General features: G+C 36.9%; 1 long non-coding RNA gene across 1 annotated transcript in view; it reads right to left on the bottom strand.

Annotated features, from left to right (window-relative positions):
• Positions 1–2,737, bottom strand: part of LOC122808121 — a 97,810-nt gene extending 95,073 nt beyond the window's left edge. Inside the window, exons 1-3 of the long non-coding RNA XR_006365792.1 lie at positions 2,690–2,737; positions 1,303–1,360; positions 387–547 (exon numbers count right to left, since the gene is read on the bottom strand). This is a non-coding gene — a long non-coding RNA (uncharacterized LOC122808121). The remainder of the gene's footprint in view (positions 1–386; positions 548–1,302; positions 1,361–2,689) is intronic.
• Between the last annotated feature and the right edge of the window lie 13,342 nt (positions 2,738–16,079).

Raw genomic sequence — 16,079 nt, forward strand, 5'->3', positions numbered from 1 at the left:
AGAAGATAGGAATGTATACAGATGTCTATCAAGGGTCTGATAATGTCTCAAAAAGTGACAATAATGTTCATTCTTATAAAAGGAAAAAGAATATATTTTTGCATTCTTACATACAGGTATGCATTGTAGCATAACAACAAATATCATCAAATACTTATATTCCTCCTTATATTCTACTGACTTTGCCCAGGTAACAACTGAAAAAAGTGTCTAGACCAGCCTACCTATTGTGTTAACAAATATTTAAATTAACTAAATACTTAAATTAAGGTGGGGATCTAAGTACACACAGCAGTTGTGAAAGACATATATTTGTTCAGAGTATAAATAACAGGATACAGAGTTACAGGTGTAGTTTATGCATTGATCAGTTTTATTTAACTTACCTTGCTGAAATCAGGGACTGGGTTCCTGTAATCCAATTGCAGGAAATTCCCAAGCACTGGTATAGCCCATGGTCCTGGAGGGAAGTTTCTTGGCCTCTTCCATAGCTGGAAGACAAGACTCATGACCAAGATAATCAAAGCCACCCAGAGGTACTGCATTGCTGTAGAAATGTGAAACAAGACAAACAGAAAGAATAGTCATTTGCTGACTTAAAGCAACTAGAGGCATTAATGCAAGCATGGTGAAGCTTCAAACAGTCCAAGGAGCATTAAAAATATTTAAACAATAGATCATTGAGATCTTGGAAAGTGTATTCTTTAATACCAGCCTACCATAATAATAGTTACTTGTTATTAGAGTTTAAAGAACAGATAAATACTTCAAAGCTAATTTCTAGAACTATTATGTCTGGATACAAATTAACCAGTATTCCACGTCTCCTGTATTACCTTCCATCCAAGTATTTTTTTCCAGGCAAACCCATACATTTTTTTTCCTTTGCTGATTTTATGACATAAAAGGTTATTCTATTCCCAAAGTTCTAACTCTGAGTACAGATCTTGCTTTATCTAGTAACTGAAAGTGACTGTGGTGTCATTAGCATAGCATTGTTTCAAGTCGGGAGAATTGAAGCAAATCATATTAACATTGTAAAGTAAATATTTCATACATTTAACTCCAGTACTAATTAATGATGAAGAAGAGATTTCATCTTACAACATGAACTAAAGCTACATTGAGTTTTGATATGTTTTGTTAAAGGTATCCTAAAGGTATGAGGTAAAATTATATTGTTGACCTGTGATGTAGTTTCTTCTTTTTAATTAGAGCTTTTGTGGAGCAGAGGATACAGTTTAGAATACGTAAACAGAGTTACATAATCCTTAGATGTTCAAAGAGCACAACATTCCTTACCTGGTAGATCAGAAAGTTTTATATGAGAGGCTCCTCTGACCCTTGTCTCTTAACTCTGCTAGAAGAAAATATCACAGACATGTCAGATCTATAACCATCAGAAAACATAAATCATCAGGCAGGATATGCACAAGTCTTGCATGACTATTTATTTGCGAACTTTTTTTTTGAAAATGGCTCATTTCCAAGCAGAGTCAAGGTAAAAACATATTATATTCAGATATTTTAACCATGTTTCAAACCTGCAGCATATACATCAGTACAAATAAAGGCAAAAAGTCTTAGAAATATCTTTAAAAACAGTTCTAATTAATAGTGTTATTCTGGCAATGTACATATAGCAAATTTTAGGGACAGCAATAAGGTTAATAAAGATAAGAATTAAAGTAAGCTTCCATATACTAGAGTACTGAAAAACATCAAAAACATTTTCCAGTAAAACATTAAAGGTATAGCAGCATAGACAAACTAATTTAAGTGTCTAGCTTTATGTGGCTAAGTACAATGGGGATCTAGTTATTCAGAAGACTATACACCATATAAACTCTACTGCAATAAAGTGGAAATTGTATGTTCTCATATAAAAAAGATGAAAATTACTCAAATAAACAGGCAGATTTATGTTTTAAAAAATTGCCTCAGTCCAGTGCTCACACAATAGTAACAACAGTTGTTCAATCCCCAACGGATGACTGTGTGTAGTGCTTTGTTCGAACAATAGAATAGAATAGGCAAATATTACCTAGAATAGTTATGTAAGGTAAGTTGTGTGGTTTGTTCTGCCTTACCTGGCTAATAGAACAAAATTAAAAGCTGGTAAAATGGTCCCTACCTGGGGTGCCTTCTGCAAGTAATCTGCATATATTCTTTATGTCCATATCAGTTTTTGCTGGGATTTCCTGTTTCCTCTTATATCTCAAAAGACATGCAAATAGATGTATTGATGATATCCTGAACTGCCTGTACTTACTATGTCTTTGTATGTGTGTGTGTGTGTGTGTGTGTGTGTGTGTGTGTGTGTGTGTGTGTGTGTGTGTGTGTGTGTGTGTCCTGTTGTGGGCCACCTTCTGCCTAGGACTGGTCCTCTGTCTTATGCCCATTGCTGGATGGAATATTCTCCAGCTATAACTTGACCCTAAAAAGGATAAAATGAACATTTGAGAAAAAGTGAATGAAATTAGCAGAGCTATTATCCACCCCAAGTAGCAGATCAGCATATTGCATATATTACTTACGCAACTCACAAGGCACCGAATAACATATTACTTACACAGCCTACTCGGCTGACAAAGTACAGATTAATATATTGCATACAACACTTGATTCACAAAGTAAAGGTTATCTTTGTCAAAACACAAAAATGAGAAGTAAATGTGTCTATACATACCTGATCTGTTCAAACTGGTTATATCATATTGCTGCGTCTCTATGTTGCTTTGGAATGCCTTCTGTCCTTAATGTTTACGTATTTCCTGGGGCCTTTCTAAACATGTTTTGGTATTGACAGTTGTGGGGGAGGGGTGGCTACTAGAAACTTTTTTTTTAAATCTCTGCAAACTAGTTGAAGAGTAAGTAAATTGTTATATGCTGGACACAGCCTTACTGTAAATCATCTCTGACTGACTCATTTATTACCTTAGAACGAGTATTCCTTTGGAGCAAGGTTCATTCCATTTCAGCCATGCCTTACATCTGATTTTTACCTTCTCTTTTAGATGGGGCCATATTAATGCTGTGCAAAATCTATTATTACAGGTATTCTACTTTTCCTGCTCATAGAGAAAAATTCCAATTCAGAGTAAGCTGCAAAAACATTCTGCATGTGCTTCTTTTGGGCTGACTTAGTTTCTGCAGATCCATTATGTACTACTGTTGCTGCAGCTCGATGCACTGATGCCTTACTGGGATATGTACATTGCAAGTGTGTTTCCTGTTGCAGGAATTATCAAAATGCTTTCACAATGTACAACCTATTTATTCAGCTGTTCTCTTTGATACTTATTGATAAGTTCATTTTTACATCACCTCCATAGTTATGACCTTTCACTTAGAACTCTTAATATGAGTAATGCTATTTTCCACCAGTTACCATTTTACTATTCATGTACTGACTTTGTTGTATGTTGGCTAAAGTTCATATACTTCTTTGGCATTTGCTATTCTGAAGCAGTGTTCCCCAGTAAAGTCTGGTCATTTGAAAATTCTAGCAGCTGTGGAGCTATTGTTCACCTAAATGAACTCCCAGTAAATAAGTGAGATCATATCTGCTGCACTTTACTCAATACATTATGGTTAACAATCCTATCAATCAACACAGGGCAACAGAATAGTGCTAGTGACTGTGCTTTGTCTCACCAGAGTGTCTGATCTACAGTGCTGTGATCTGAGTCTTCTTTTTTCTCTTCACACCTGAGTTTTCTTTTATTCATTTACAATTGCTTTCTTATTCCATGCTTTGTTTATGTTCTTACATTGTTAGTAAGAATGCATGCTGTGTATGTGTGTGTGAGGGTCTCTGTATCTGCTGTAATGCCTCTTCGATAATATAATATAGACCTGTGTGTGTTTTTCTAGATGTAAAGAAATAGGTTTATTTGTTGCTTAGTTGACATATGAATCTCAATACTCATGTGTGTGTGTGTGTGTGTGTGTGTGTGTGTGTGTGTGTGTGTGTGTATGTGTGTATGTCTGTGTATGTGTGCGTGTTTATGACACTGAGTGTGTGTGTGTGTGTGTGTGTGTGTGTGTGTGTGTGTGTGTATGTGCGCGCTGGGACGTTTGTGTGTATATGGGTCAATGTGTTTTTCCCTATGGTGGGACAAGACTGAGACCGTGTATATGTCTGTGTGTGCATGTGGGTGGGTGGGTTGGTGTTTGTATGTAAGCATGTTTGTAAGTATGCATGTATGTATATGAGTGAATATGTGTTTGCCTATGGTGGGATGAGATAGAGCCTGTGTAAGTGCAGTTATCTGTGGGTGTATATAGAACTAAGAGAGAGAGAGAGATTGTGTATGTGTGTTTGTGTATGTGTGTGTTGTGTAAATGTGTATGTGGGGGGCAGGGGGGTGTTTGTATGTATGCAAATGTTTGAATGAGTGTATGCCTATGGTGGGATAAGACTGCAACTGTGTGTGTGTGTGTGTGTGTGTGTGTGTGTGTGTGTGTGTGTGTGTGTGTGTGTGTGTGTGTGTGTGTGTGTGTGTGTGTATGCATGTGTGTGTGTGTGTGTGTGTGTGTGTGTGTGTGTGTGTGTGTGTGTGTGTGTGTGTGTCTGTGTGTGTGTGTGTGTGTGTGTGTGTGTGTGTGTGTGTGCATGTGTGTATGTGTGTATGCAGTGGGGTTGTGTGACTGTGTGAGTCTGTGTGTTTGTGTGTGTATGTATGTGTGCATTTGAGTGTGGGTGTATGTGTATGTGTGTGCACATGTGTGTGTGTGTGTGTGTGTGTGTGTGTGTGTGTGTGTGTGTGTGTGTGTGTGTGTGTGTGTGTGCATGTGTGTGTGTGTGTGTGTGTGATTGTGTGTGTCTATGTATATGTGTGAATGTGTGTTTGCCTATGGTGGAACAAGATTGATGACTTGTATGTGTAGCTGTCTGTGGGTGTGTATAGCAGTAAGACTGAGATGCTCTCTACTGTGTATGTATGCTTTTGTGTTTATGGTATGTAAGTGTATGTGAGGGGAGTGGGGGATCTGTATATATGTAAATGTGTGAATGAGTGTGTGTGTGTGTGTGTGTGTGTGTGTGTGTGTGTGTGTGTGTGTGTGTGTGTGTGTGTGTGTGTGTGTGTGTGTGTGTGTGTGTGTGTGTGTGTGTGTTTATTTATGTGTGTGCAGGGGGTGTTTGTATGAATGTATACATGTGAATGTGTGCTTGCCTATGGTGGGAGGTGACTGAGACTGTGTATGTGTATGTGTAACTGTATGCAGGTGTGTGTCTGTGTGTATTTGTGTATGTGTGTTATATGCATGCATGTACTAAATTCTTGTATAAGTTTATAGGGCATCTGCCTGAGCAGTTGTTAAAACTCTGCCTCATAAATCCCTCTATGTATGTGGCACATATTGTTACTCTTCCCAGTATTTTATGTAAATGCCATTGTATCAAGATACAAATTTACAAAAGGTAATGTATGTATGAAAACAGGGATCCTTAATGTTGACTTTTTTCAAGTTGTAAGAACATAGAGTTGAGAAATAATTACAAATGCACATTTTTTCTCTCTCTCTGTCTCTTACTTTTTTTGGTTTCACCCTTTGTGCAAAGCTTGGTATTGTGCCCTAGTGACTGTCACTGGTCACTAGCAGTGAATAATGATTCACTTCCCAAGGCAAAAAAATCAGAAATTGAATTCTGACTGCCATCAGTAATATAAGTAAGAACTAGCATCAGTGCACTTCCATCAGCCCTCTGGACAATACTGAATGAGGAAAACAGACCTGTTTCTTGACTTTCTCTATGGCTCAAGGTGATCATGCAGTGACTTTGGAGAAAGTGAAGAAGTAATGCCAGTTTTGAATCCATACTATTGGTACTTTTATGATAAGACTACAACAAGTAGTGTCACTGAATATTTATTATGACTTGAGCAACCCAACTCTGTGTAATGAATGCTAAATATATTACTTATAGTCTGTGTGAATTATTGTTAGCCATGACACTGATCATATTTAATTAAATAACACTTTCATATATATCTTAATAAAATACTTAGAAGTGATTGTCAGACAGATACCTGTTATGTAACTTCCTCTTTGGCTTAACATGTTAACAGTACTATTTGTGTAACAGCAGCAGTAATGCAGGGTTTAATTCCAGCTTTTGATAAATTCAAGGTACTATCCACAGTGACAAAAATGTTATCTTTTTGGAAAATGAATTACTGTTAGTACTAATATCAAGTTTTGATATGTGAGAACAGAAAAATCATTAACATGATGAATGTAGAAATATTTATAATAAATACTAGATTAATTGAACACATCTCACAAGTAGTAATCCTCACAGTGACACATTTCCTTTAAAACTTGGTGTGTTAAAATGAGTCTTATGTAATTTTCTGTGTGGCCCCTTTCTCAAGAATTGTCATTGTCTAAAGGCCAGATGATATATAACAGAAAATCAACTTATGTGACAAACACTCTCAAAGGATGAATGTGCCATGTTAATGCCATAAGTGCTGTGTTCATTTCTAGATACACCCTTTACTTGTATTCTTTTGTTGTTTATTTTATTTTGTTCCATTTCTTTTTGCTTCTGCATTTGTGATCTGCTTGACAGAGCACAGCAACTGTTTATGTCTGAAGACAAAAACTCAAAATTTTAATTTGGGTTGCCATCAGCAGTGCAATTAATACTGGTGCTTTTTTTCCCCCTCAGCACTGTGGATATTACTGAGTGAAGAAAACACACCTACACATTGCTTTTCTATGTGACTCAAGGTGTTAATGCAGTGAATTTGGGGAAAGAGCAGAGGTAATATAGGGTTCAAATCCAGATTACAGTTTAAATTGGGGGGTCAAAATAAGTAGTGTCACAGATTTTTATTAGCAACTGAACATTAAGGGAAATTGATTATTAATATTATATTTACAACATAACCATGTGTAATGATTGCTACATAAGTCAACTATAGCTTGTAACCTGTGTAAAGTATGTTACCAATGTTGATCTTCTTCTTCTTTCGGCTTTTCCCAGTCAGGGGTTGCCACAGCGTATCACCTGTCTGCTCATGATTGGCAGTGGAGTTTTATGGTGTCGAGTTGCTAGCCTGTTGCCCAACCTTCCACAGAAGGCTTACACATGCACACACTCACACCTAGGGCCAATTTAGAGTGTCCAATCCACCTACAGCATGTCTTTGGGATGTGGGAGGAAACCGGAGCACCCGGAGGAAACCCACTTGACCACAGGGAGGACATACAGACTCCACACAGAAGGCACCCCAGCTGAGGATCGAACTGGAGATCCTCTTGCTGTGAGGCGGCAACGCTAACCGCTGCACCACCGTGGCTGCCCTATCAATGTTGATAGTTAATTTAAGATACACTTGCATAAGTATAATGTATACAAATTTATTTTTAAAAGTATGATTTATCACATATAATTATTATGCGTGTAGGACAGTATGTCATGTAAAGTATATATGATGCCTACCACAACATGTTTTACTCAGATCATGCAAATGCATGCATATGAATTTTATTTACTTAGAAATACTGACTTTTACATATAACTCCAGTAATATGAAAAGTAAAAGTCACACATACAGGCATGTCATAATTGCATATCCACTGGTGCTGACATTGTTATATCTCAACTTACAAGTTAAAAAAAAACATTATTTCTCCTGTACCACTGACAGTTAATAATTGGTGTTTAGCATTTTAGCCTTCATTTTAGTCATGGGTTCAATTCTCAGGTTGCATTACTCAATGTTTGTGTTTTGTATGGTACACTAACCCATTATGTACCACTTTATAACATTTTAACTCTAAACAATGATTATCACCAACATCATAAAGTATTTGCTGATTTTATTGTGGAACATGTGTAAGAACAGTAGTATCACACATGGCTAAATCTCTCTGCCATATTTCACACCTGTATTGTATTTTGATGGAATCATTCTCAGTCTCTCTACCAGGCCAGTTTTATGCTTTCCATAGAGTAAATGTAGCTGCTTAGGTTGTGTATCATTGCACACAGACTGGGACATGAGAGATTTTAAATGGGCATCTGTTTAGGTATATAGATCTAGGTATCCTTCAAAAGACATGGCAAGTGAAAGAGAGGGTAGTATTCCATTTAGAGCCCAAAGATCGGTTGCTTAAGAATCCAGGAACTTTTTAACACTGCTCATAGAGCACTACAGATGCATGCTTCTGCAGGGGGCTATAACAGGTCTCAGTACAAGGCTAAAGCTTGAAATGGTTTGACAAAGGCTGTTTGTGATGCAACTGGCATTCTACACTCTGGAGAATTATGTTATCACCATTATAGTGACATCCTGAGCCAATAGGAGGCTGACTTTAGGAACTGAAACACCCCTGAGTTGTGTTTGTATAGTAACCCATTACCATTTAATAAGGTACCAATGATTGTCCAGGCAATACCTGTATTCATTACACTTTTTATTGGGAGGTAGTGTAATGTTTAAAGTGTTTACCTTGCAGTCACAAGGTGCAAGGTTTGATTATCACTTTTGAAAGAGAAACTGGCTAAGCTTAAAAAATGACCTATCATGGCAGCTAGCTTAGTAATTATTTACAATCTGTTTTCTTTTCATTTCTTATTTTCTGCTGCTGAAGAGATCATCTAGAATATAGATGAGCATCAGGAAAGACTGGCACATTTGAGAGAGGCATGGGGTAAGTATGGATCAGGTATGATTGCAAGATCATAGTACTTTTACAATGTAGTTAATATTATCAAATGTCTAGAATCAGTCCATATCAGCTTGAGTAGGCATGCCTAACCTTTATATCAAGCATATGTGCCTGTGCCCATCACAAATGACCACCAGCACAGAGAGGGAGACCAACCAGTGCAGTTTGTCCCTCCATACCTCTGCAGGTGGCTGCAGTAGCACCACCACAGGTAGAACAAAAATCCAGCACATCAAGGTCACATCCTGTCAGTGTTGTCTCCATAATTCCTGCCCTACATGCTTCACCTGCAATAGGCAGCTCTTCCCTGGCTGCTGGTGCTGTGGTATCTGCTGAGAGTGGTACTGGAGGTAGCAATTTTGTCACCTGTCATGAACTGACATGACTGGTGGAGGACATCACAGAGAATCCTTGGTGCCTGAAACATCTAAGTTGAAAGAATCCTACACTGAATTGCAAATTCTAGCACTGAGCCAGGGATCTGCAACAGGAGACAGTGATGACAGCTTTGACATTGAGTACTAGATTCTCACTCTTCTCAAGCTGGATACAGCTGCACCTCTAGTGTCCTCTACCTTTCACCAGTCATGGTGTTCCCTACCTTTTGTATCCGTCACCATCACTGTCTGTCTTGTATGCCCTATATGTTGTTGCCTGCTAACTAATCTACCCTAATTATCTACCTAACCCTCTTATTCGTAACAACCTTCCTCAACAGTACTCTCTCTCCACCACAAAAAAGGGGGCAACTCTCCCATGAAAAATGTTGCATCCCATATATCTCTCTCTCTGCTTTGACTATTTATCTGCATGACACACTTGATTTGGTCCAATTGACTATACAACATTATTCTGTTGTTGCCACCCATCCCTGATCTGGTGACTCTCCACATTTATCTTGTGTTGTGAAGAAGTTGATAGTTATGGTGTTTCCTTGCCACCATCCTGCATGTTCCTTAATTCTTCCACCTGAATCCTATCCTCTGCACCCCTGCACACATGCACACACACACACACACACACACACACACACACACACACATTTTCACCAGTGTACTCTCAATCCCTTTTTCACATATTTCATCTGATCAAAACACAGAATTACACACAAAAAGCACTTTAGTTTTTGTCCTCAATATCTGCATGATGCTTGGCATTATACACCAGTGGTGAGGGATGGTAAATGGCATTTCATGTCCTACGGCAAAAACTGGTGAGTCTTTGTCTTAAACCACAGGAGGTTACCTCTGCACAAATGCTTAACCCCACTATGCTACATAAATACATACTGAAAGGGCTATTGTCAGACAGTTACTCTTGCATATTTATTAAAATAATGGATGTAATGTACAGTTTATGAGATGTTGCAACTGACATTACTGTGATTAAGCCTAATGTCTGCGTGCTTCAATCTGTTGTCACTGTCCCTTCAAATGTTTGTTTTTAACTTTGTGAAATGAGAGCTCCTATGTGATGTGCTGAGATAATGCTCAAGTCTGTAGACAGTTTTTTACGTAGTATAAAGGGTTTGAATAAGAAGTATATCAAACAATTATTTAATGTAGTTTTATGTTACTATTGTGTGTGTAACTGTTGGCTACATATGTTATTATCCCACCATTTTCTGATTATGTTCTAATCCTGTTCCTTCTCGCCTTCTCCTTCTTGTCCCCTATTGGAAACTTTATTATAAAGAGTATGACAGAATTATTATGACGGTACGCCTAAGAGTAACACAACATAAATAAATGGCCCATAAACAAAACTATTTCTATGTCTCTGTCTCTGTCTTTCATACTCTCTCTTCCCCCTTTCCTTCACATCATTTTTGTCTTCAGCTTAAGCACAATGCCTGGTACTTATTATTAGTAGTAACTGATGGTAAAAGGCAGTTTATGTTGTATGACTACAATTGGTGAGCTTTAGACTTTGGAATCCTGTGCTTAGCATTGCTGCACTATGGAAATACAGGTAGATAATACTATGAGAAGACAGTCATTATCATATGTTGAAATCAGTGGTATCATACAAATACATACAATTTATATAAGAAGCAGTACAACATACTTAAAATACATAGATAGTCACCACACATGAGGACTAAGTATGTACCTGTGTTATCCATATAATAATTGCTATACTGCAATTATTGGTAGCACTGTGTAACTCATGATACACAAAACATTAACATAACATACATCTGTTCTGAATATGGTCAGAATCAGAACTGTCTCTATGTCTGATATCCTTCTTTGTGTGAAGGTTGGCATGGAGCACCATAGACTACTGTTAATTCACATTTTAAGTTCAAAATCTTAAAATATAATTATGCATGCACCAATACTTTGTCATCAGTCTCTCAAATAGGTTCATAGGAAGTTACTAGGCTAACAGCCCAAGAGCCCTTACAAGCCTAGCCATTTTTATCCCAAGTTGCCCCAACTGTCAATAGTTAACTGATTGAAGTTTGAAGAGGCATGAGTCTATAGTATGGTTGTTGTTGACCACTAATAAAAACTGCTTCTGTCCATGAGGGGCATGACTGACACCCCAGGAGTGAATTTACAGTTCCATTTTGACTCAGTGCACTCAGCTGTCTCTTTAGTATGTTTTTATTTTGCTATTAAAGTGTCACTGCAAGCAAATAGATATGTATCTAACAGTGAAGTCTGCAGTTTGAACACCAGTCTTCTGTGGACTATATTTTTATTTAAATTATAAATATTATGGCAGCCTAAAACAAAGAACTTTGTCCACTATAATGCATTTTCTTAGACCACAGCAATCCCATCAGTACTTTCCCCTTTAACATTGCTCAAGTCATTGTTTTTAGCAGTCCACTCTCTCCCTTAATTAAGTTTATTTCTTTTCTTGTGTAACTACTTTGCGTTCTGAACCAATAATCTTTCATATCTGCATTACTGATTCTGGCTTACTTTTTCTCCTTGTTTTGCTTATTTGTGGGAGTTGTGGTGGCCTTTGAACTTTGCATGTCAAAGTCCATAGAAACCTCCTTACATTATACAGTAATTCAGTCAAGTGCAATTTCTTTACTGTTATCACCATTAGTCAGGTAAAGGTGATATTGGATTACCTTTCCTACTAAAACTGTGTCCTAGAGCAACAAAATTAAGACTTTCATCTACTAGCTCAGAGACCTTTTAAATTGTATTGTACCTTTTACTTACTTACCTCTCTCACCAGATGTGTGTCTGTTCAAGTCAATGATTGTTTTTTTTTTTCAGTGTCTCTTTTCAACCCTCTTTGTTCACCCTCTCTAGTGCTCAGGCCATACTCCAATTCCAACCCACCCCATCACACTCTACAATAAGGCTTGCATAGCATCACCCACATATTCCTCAACTCAATACCATCAGATCGCCTCAGAAGAAAATAATCAATAGAATGGTTCCCAGTAGTAATACCCACTCTTGTTTACCATCCAACACCCCCTCTCAAGCTACCTTAGTTCTTGCACCCATAACTAACAAACTGCATCTTTACAACCAAACCCAGGACCCTGCTAAAGTTTTCTAATCCTTATTTACAACAAAGATAAAACCCAAATTAAATAAGATGCTCCTAACTCAGATTATTTTACTGTTCCTCCATACTCTGCTAGCCTTTTTCACCAATTATCAAATCCACCTCCTTCAAATACTTAGGACTTCAACCAGTCTTTACAAAGAATATCAACATCTACCTAGCCTGCCTTTATCCATAACACCCTGTCTCTGCAAACAAACCATATATGATTTATTTATCTATAAATATCTCAAAACAAAGCATCCAAATTTATAATCAAATGCCAAACCAAGACGAAAATATAACTGGTCACACTATTCCTTCTGTAATATATCAGTTCAATAAATTTGCAGAGATATTCACCCCAACCCAGGTCCCACTGATCAAAAAACTTCCAACTCCAGAATAAGCCAGTCACCTAATGCATCTCAGCAAAAAACAGAACCCAAACTTACCTTACTAAATATGAACCTAAATATGAACCTAAGAAGTATGTGCAACAAAATCCATGACAAACATGCCTACCTTGCCACAAACACTCCTGATGTAGTCATAGCTAATGAAACCTGGCTAAAAAGGGATAAAGGATAATGAGACCCCCCCCCAGACAAAACAAGCATGCAGGTGGTGTAACAATCATCTATAAAAATTTCTTAACCTTCATTTTACTTCCACAGGAAATACCCACATTTAACAATGGTGAACTTCTAATAACAGAAATCAACAATAGGAAAACTATATGTTTAACAGTAATTTATATACCACCAAGGAATAACATTGATACTGCTGAAAACGTCCTGTACTGGATAGCCCAACAAATTATCCATATAGCCCAATAAATTATCCATGAAACTATAATACTTGGAGCCTTAACTATAGACTGGCAACTCATAAATTACACTACCCCCACTGAATCCATAAACTTGATCAACTTCAGACAATTAATAACCATACCTACTAGAATCAATATAACTTCAGGGTGACACTCACATTGGATTCTTACAAACAAACCAGACACAATGACAGAAGTAGGATGCCTCTCATATAGCATAAGTGACCACATACCAACATCTGCTATTAGAACTTATCATAACCTAGATAAACAAATTATCTATAATCAAATATTAAATACAACCAGTTTCAGCAAAGATATTTTCTATAATGGTACATTTATTTATATTTTTCTAGATGAACTAACAGACATTTGATGTTTCTTTTGGATTTGCAATGAAGAAGGCTTCTGCTGAAAATGGTTTGCTACTTTTTGTGTGGATTTAAATTTTATTCATGCCACTTTGAGTGCTGGTTGTATTTTGTTGCTAGTGTTTATCATTGGTCACACACTCTGCTGTATTTGTGTGGATTTGGTTATGCTACAACTAATCAGTATACAATCCAGAATATGATCTAACAGAATGAGGAAGTCAACAATTTCAATCAAAAATGTACAATACTATAACACTGTAAAGAAAGCTAAAAATAAGTTAAAATGGTTACTATTTGACAGTAAAAAGTTGACCAGTTTTAAAATAATAAACAATAAAATGATGTATGAAAACTATATGGGTAAAAGTTGGAGGAAGAGGTTTATGCCATGTGATGTAAGGCCTTACTATGTCTAGACAGTTCAGATCCTGTTTCCCAGCTCAAAAAAACATTTTCTTAGGTACACCCATTTTCTCACCCAATATTTCTCACAGAGTACTCTGTAGGGATTTTTTTTTTAATTGCCAAAACATATGTTCTCAGTTACTGCTTTCTTCCTTATCACACTTCCAGCATTTGCCATCCACCTGAGGGAAAAAAAATCTCAGGAGTCTGCTTGGGGTATAAAAATACCTATACAAAAGCCAGCAAGCAAAAATCCTGAAACTACTAGGCTTTGTGGTATATTTTGGAGACATACACTTGTCCTGTCATTGTTTCCTTGTGAATTGCTTATCTAATCTCTCTTCCCAATATTTTCTAACCTCCTCTGGTTGATTCCTATAGTTATTGTGCAATATTTTATATGCCCTACTAATTATCCCTTTTTAACAGTAGCTTTTGTTCTAGATTCTTCTACAAATTCTACCAGGGCATGTCTTTCAGTTAGGATTTTATTATCCTTTTCTCTTTGTCTGTACCTTGATATCAATCCTTGAGAGGGAAGGCAGTCTCTAGCCTGCAGTCCAAATCTTTTCTTGGCCCCTTCCCACTCTATTACCTTTTTCTCTATAGTTGTTTGCTCCCAATATCTTGAATTATCTGCCAGTTTTCTCCAGTGAATTCCACCCCCTCTGAATTATTCTATGTATTCCTAATTGCAGTCATCCCTATTGGCAGATTCTCTTTCTCCATCCTCTTGTTGGCTTAGTTATTAAAATATTTTCTGCTACTTTATAAATATAAGTTTTTTAAATTTCTCCAAGTCTTTTAGGTTTTTAATACCATGAAGAGAATGGATCACATTCCTAAGTCAAAGTATGATTAAAGTTTATGAAATTAATATTGTTTCAGTCTTTGATGTTAGCCAGAAGTGCTCTTCGCAGCATCTGCAATGTGCCCAGTAATGGCTCCTTCTACAATTCATATGGAGTTACATGTACTAGTAACATATCTAAGTATGACTATAAATTCTTTTTTATAAGACCCATTGCTACTACTACTACTATGACTGGAATGGTCTAGGTATCATTCTTCTACACTGCCCTAATTTCTGCCTGCAAATTCTGGTATTTTATGACTTTGCGTCTCTCGGTACATAACTGTAGTCATTGGGTGCAGCAATTTCAATGATCAATTCTACTTTTGTCTTCTTTTCATGAACTACTGCATCTGGTTTTCTTGCATCTGTTTTTTGAACTGTTGGTAATGGATTGTCTTATGTGATATGAATATCATCATTTTCTATGATACTTTGTGGATCATGTTTCCAGTGTTTTTTCAGCTACTTCAATGTTATAATGTTTGCACAATCCCCAACAACAGTCTTGCCACATTATTATGCCTTTCAGTATATAGTCCTTCTGCCATTAATATATCACAACCAGCAGCCAATTCTGTTTTATAAAACCTACATTCATCTGTTTCTCCCCATGCTCAATGGACTTTATAAACCAAAATGTTCATAGTCCACTGTCTTGGGCTGATGATATTAACCTTTTGCCTTTTAGTACAAATTCACCTCTCCTTAACCATTCCTGCATTCAGTCCTGATCAACATGAGGTTGTTCCAAGAGTCTTCTATATTTGCAACTATATTTATGTATTTTCCACATTTCTTGCCTTCTCATCTGATCCTTCACCTTATATTCTTTCTTTTGTTTTTGGCACATTCAGTTGCTGCCTGATTTTTGTCTACTTCTGTTTTGATTTCCATTCCAATTTGATACTGATGTGCTTCTGCTAAACTAAGCAGGGAAGTCATCTTAGACTTATTATCCTCCTGTTTCACAACTTTCACTATGTTTGGGTCTTGTAAGATCAGCAGATATGTATGCAGTTCAACAATTTTAGATCTATACATGCAATCAATTTCTAGGAGGCCCATACCTCCTTCAAAACATGGAATATATAGTCTTGGTATGCACTGATTTTTATAAATCATTTGATGAGCATAAAACATCTTTCATATTTTCCTCTCCAATCTATGCAACACCTATTGGGACCAGTCAATCATTCCAAAAGTGTAAGTTAGGACAGGAAGAGCACATTTGGTTTATAGCTTGGACTTTGCTCCTAGATGTCAACCCTGTTTTCAGTATTAATTTTTGTCTTCTAAAATATTCATACATTTTATTCGCATTTGTGCATGTTTTATTGTTGATCTTTCATCAGTTCCCAAATATTTATACACTCCCTCTTGCTCGTGTTCTTTTATA

Source organism: Protopterus annectens, chromosome 8.part0 (genome assembly GCF_019279795.1).
Source record: "Protopterus annectens isolate FY-2018-M chromosome 8.part0, PAN1.0, whole genome shotgun sequence".
NCBI lineage: Eukaryota > Metazoa > Chordata > Ceratodontiformes > Protopteridae > Protopterus > Protopterus annectens.